The sequence below is a fragment of the Mus caroli genome, chromosome 1, assembly GCF_900094665.2.
Source record: "Mus caroli chromosome 1, CAROLI_EIJ_v1.1, whole genome shotgun sequence".
NCBI lineage: Eukaryota > Metazoa > Chordata > Mammalia > Rodentia > Muridae > Mus > Mus caroli.
In genome coordinates, this window is record NC_034570.1 from 14,729,415 (window position 1) to 14,735,112 (window position 5,698).

The window sequence follows — 5,698 nt, forward strand, 5'->3', positions numbered from 1 at the left end:
CCTGGAACTCACTTTGTAGACCAGGCTGGCCTCGAACTCAGAAATCTGCCTGCCTCTGCCTCCCGAGTGCTGGGATTAAAGGCGTGCGCCACCATGCCCAGCTGACTTAATCTCTTTTTGAGGGTCTTTAAAAGGATTTCACCTACAAGTCCTGACATACTGAAAGAGATACATTATTCAAATTATATTTTTCCAAATGTGATGGTTAATAGTCATATTTTAAAAACTGCAGAACTGTAACTACATCAGGGGTTGTTCCCTTGGCCCTCTTCTATGAATGCTGGCTGATTGCTGGTGCCCAGAACAGCCATGACAGTGTCTGTGCCCCAACTGCTTACTGTCAAAACCAACTCTTCAATTTTGGAAACAAAATGAGCTTATGGTCTGGAATTTGGGGAGAGAAATATGGAGCAGAAAAGAGGCATGTTTCCATATATTTGAGAACCTGTTACCTGTTATATGATGGAATTTACTGACTAGAAACACTTCTCTGTTAGCCACAGCACTTGGTGTCATCTGTATAAAATGACAAAGACACTGACTCTTTTCACCTTTTCTGAAATATGTGTACAGTTAAGTACATAAATTATTAACCTTTGCAGTCCTTATAAGTGCCTTTGGGGACAGCTGAGAAGCCTCTAAAACAATGAAATTACCTTGGAAACATTGTTGAGAGATTATTTGTAAGCAAAGGAATCCAACTAAGAATGATTAGTTTTTGATTCTGGCTAGGGACATAGTGGAAAGCAATAGTCCTGAAGGTGTGTGTGTGTGTGTGTGTGTGTGTGTGTGTGTGTGCATGTGTGTGTGTGAATGTGTATATGTGTATGCATGTACACATGAATGTGTATATGTGGGTATGTATGGTTTTTGTGTGTATATGTATATGTGTTTGTGAATAATTACGTGTGTAAGTACATATGGGTTTGTATGCATGTGTATGTGTATATGTATGTATGTATGTATGAATGAATGTGCATGTGTGTGCATACATGCTTGAATGAATGAGTGTGTGTGTTTGTGCATGTGTGTGTGTGTGTGTGTGTGTGTGTTTGTGTGTGTGCGTGCAGAGTTTCAAGTCATTATATTACCAAGAGAGTTAACATACAGAGGCATTGTCTTCTTTCTAGTTTTGTTCTGAGAAAAAGTACTGCCCAAATTGCATCCTGTTTCAGTGGTGGAATGATGCATTGCAGAATTAGTTAGGAGGTGCCCCTTCCCACAGCTAGACCCTTCCTTGCTGTGATCACACTGTCAGATTCAAGTCAAAGATCCAGCTTTGCCAGATGGACTACTAAAGGAAGGATCTTTTTCCCTACTTATGTGGAAAAGATGCATGTGTTACAGTTATTCACATTAGAAGTTCACTCTTGCATATCTTAGTTTGCTCAGTGGCACCTCCAAGGATTTCATTTCTTTAGACCTTAAGAGATCTTTGAGGAGATAAAGAGTGTGGATTATCAGGCAGTCACATGAAGAACAATGGACAAAGACAGAGGCATCAGAAAAACACACCAGTGCCTGCATACATCAATGCCTTGTTATGATATCAGATCATGGTAATTTTCACATGTTATAATTTGGCAAATTGGATCTTCAAATAGGTGAGGAAGTTCACCTTAAAAAGAAGCACTTCTTTTTTTTCAGAGATTGATTGCTCTTTTTCTTTTTTGTAGTTTCTTTTCTTGGAGTGTTTGTTGTGTGTGTTTAATGCTTTGCCCTTTGTTTTCCCAGCCCCACAGAAAACGAAGTAGTCTCTGCTGGTTTCTTATGATGACTTTGCTCACTGAGGCAGAGCTGCCTCTGAAACTGTTCGATCGCTCTGACTGGCAGTTATCCTCATGTGTAGCCGTGACACAGAGAAGGTACTTCCTGTTTCCAAGACATAGCTGGAATCAATGAAAATCAATTAATTTTCACCTGTTTAAATTTTAGACCACCAAAGACAATAAGACTTCCATTTCAGACAAGCACAGACTTTTTTTATGTTTCAAATAACAAATAACAAACAAATAAATAACAAATGATGAAGAATTTATTTGATAAGTTATCTCAAGACTTTCCTATGTGACTTTTTAGTAAATGCTGAAATCCAAGGCAAGGAAAATAGATAAAATTAACTTAATTAAAAGTGGGAGGCAGGAGTGATGGTACCGAGGAGGATCAAGAGTTTACGTTTACTCAGGGAGTGGGAAAGCAGGTTGGACTACATGAGCTGGCACCTTAAAATAAAGCAGTATAAATTATAAAAACTCTGTAGAAATGTCAATAAGGTGCTTGCTGTTTCTTACCCCTAGTTAAGCTGATCCACAATTTAGTACATATAAAATATTGTATCTATTGACTAACTAAAGATAATCCAAGATTACTCACTTGTCATTTGTAACACCCAAAATGATATGTATAGTACTAAAAGTGGGATATTAATATTGCTGGTTATCTAGCTTGCTCTTTTTATATTTGAATAAAAGGAAAAAACTTGTGCTTTAACATCTAAATTAAAACCAGAAGTGGTTTTCTATTTAACTCAGTGGACTATAATTTCTATGATGCTTGCAGTTAGCCCATCCTAATAATTGGTTTGTGAAATCTTTCAAAGATCTTGATCATCAAGGTGGAGGGAAAAAAAACAACTCTGGATCTAGTATGCTTTCTCACACTTTTCTTTACACTTTTATGTTAGTGTGTGTGTGTGTGTGTGTGTGTGTGTGTGTGTGTGTCTGTGTGTCTGTGTGTCTGTGTGTTCTTGTGTGGTATGTGCTATAAATATCCAGGTGCTCACAAAGGCCACAAAAGTAAAGGGAGTCAGATCCCTGGAGCTAGGATTACAAGAAGTGATTACAAGCCATCTGAGATGGATTGCTAAAATGAAACTCACATCCTCTAAAAGAGCAACAAACACCCTTAAGCTAAGACATCTCTGCAGCCTCTTTATTTTTAACCTGATGTCAAGGCATAGCAACTGATACATTATGGGGATAAATTCTTATTGCTTATTTGTTTCTCTTATCTAAATTCTTTATTGTCACCTCTACATAAAATAAAACCCTTTGATATGAATTTGCTTCCCACCCCCTGTATCCATATCTCACCATGAAATAATATCCACCTTTCCATCTATAAACAAGAGCTATTCTATGCCTAACAGAAACTATAATTCATCTATATTACCTCAAACTGCAGTTCCATGGCATCTCCAATTCTTGGGCCCAATTTTTTGACATTTACTAACTCTTATCTGAATGAACATTTTTCAATACTACACTTTTAAAAGAAAATTAAAAAGGGAAACACCTACAGCATAACTTTTTTTTTACTACCCTTAACTGTATGTTGATCATTTTTATCTTGAATTTGATTGCTAAGTCAAATTCACACAATGAAAGTTAAAAGTTACTGGGTTTCCAAGTGTTTATTATATAAGGGTCCACTATTAAGATTCCTGGAGGAGGAAAAATTTTGTCCTCTGGCTACTCTTCATTCACTTTCCAGATTTATCAAAAGATAGAGTCTCTACTGACCCAGTTACTACCTGACTCCATTAAAGAGCCTGCTTTCCCATTGGTGGGCCCCTCTTCCGATCATAATGACCTCCTGCCTGTCTATACTCACTTTTAACATCTAACACTAGAACCTACAGAAAAACATTAGTCTTTTTTTTTCTTATTTAAAGGAAACATTACAAGTACTTGCTATGTTTTTCTTCTTTTGTTGGAATTAGTAGCTAGGTGACCTTGAACTGTAAGTCCAATATGTCTTCAGAAAGACTCTAGCAATAAATTGACTTCTCAGCCTGTCTCAATGCAGAGTTCCCAGAGCAGTTTCCTGAAAGTGCCTGTGCTCTTCCTAAAGAAGAGAACATTTTAAAATAAGACTATTTTAAGATGTGGATTGGGGGTGGAAATGTAAAGCAGTTTCATGACAGTAACATTTATCTCTTTTGGCAGTTCTGATATTTATGTATTGGGTTTTCTCAAAGCTGGGTCACCTCTGTCTACAATCATTTGGAGTGTTTAAAAAGTGATTTCCTAAGGTCGCTTCACACAAACAGAATTAACATTCTTCACACTGCCCTGGCTGAGCAGCCTCAGGTCAAAGCACAACCAGGTTTAACTACCTAGTATCTGACAATGTCTTCAGTGAGGTCAGATGCTATGAATGCTCTGTGTAGCATCTACAGTTTTAGCCTCCGTACTAGGCTTTTATTACCGCTAAAAATGCTCAATCAGGTCAAAAATTACTCAATGGCTAATGCATGCCATGATCAGCACAGAGTTCCAGGGATACTAAGTTAAGTCAGCTGTGGTTCCCATCCTTGAGTTGTTTATGTGTACTGGTCTCTTCTTTACTACCCTTTGTTTCTGTGTGGTGCTCAGTCCCTGACCCCTACGTGGCAGAATTCCATTTATGTAAGTTACTACCCAGGCATCTTGTGCCCTGTCATGTTCTAATAGTCACCGTGATCTGTGACCTAAGATTTTCTTTAGTTTCAATTCATTGAAACCTGGCATCTAATATCCAGCAAAGGGGATAAAAATGCTGACCACGTATATTGAGTAATTATATTTGAGCTCACTGCAATGCTTACAAGTGTTCCGGGATAAAATTGGCTACGAGGAAGCATCTGACATGATTCTGAGACATTTTAGGATCACCATGGGACCTTTATAAAATTCAGATTCTGACTCAAAGGAGATGGCATGGCTCCCTGAGACTCTGGCTTTCTTTCCGTGCTCTATTAAGATTAATGCTACTGAACCAGGGACTTTAAGAGTCAAGGTCCTACTCTTGTAAACTGTAGTGTGAAGGACTCCATTTGATGTGAACATATAGTCAAGCAATTTTATTAAATGAATTTAAACATTCAGCACAAGAATAAGACAGCTTATTTTGAAAGAACAAAACAAAAGCAATAGTAGCTTTGATGAAGACAGATGGGGTGGGACCCTCAGGGCACCATCCTTACCATCCCTACTGGAACTGTTGGGAGTTGTTGTCTACTAAGAGAGGAAGAGTCACTGTCTTTTGGGAACATGCCTGTTGGTAGGTTGCTCATCCCCAGTGGATGGCCACAGACCCACATTTATATGGATGTCACTAATTGGACTCATGGGGTTATTTTTTTTTAAGTAAAATAAAAAGAGCACATGAAGCTAAGAGAGAGGTGAAGTGGGTAAGGGAGACACTGCGAGAGATGGAGGTAGGTGGTGGTGTCATCAATTTAGATATAATTACTAAGAAATATATGGAATTTTCTTTTTATTTTTAAAGTTTATTTATTTACTCATTTTATGTCCCAATATCATCCCCTCTCCTCCCAGTACCCCCTCACAAAGGTCCTTCCCCCATTCCTCCCTCATTACTCTTACCCTAACTACTCCTCCCACCACCACAACCACCATCATCACCCCCAGCATATCAAGTCACTTCAGAACTAGGCACATCCCCTCCTACTGAGACCAGACAAGGTAGTCCAGTTAAAGAAACGGAATTCACAGGCAGGCAGGCAGGCAATGGATTCGAGAACAGCCTCTACTTCAAAATGTATGGAATTTTCCGATGATTAAAGGAATATTTTTAGTCAATAAAAAAAATATCCAATAGGAAAGAAAGAAAGAAAGAAAGAAAGAAAGAAAGAAAGAAAGAAAGAAAGAAAGGAAGGAAGGAAGGAAGGAAGGAAGGAAGGAAGGAAGGAAGG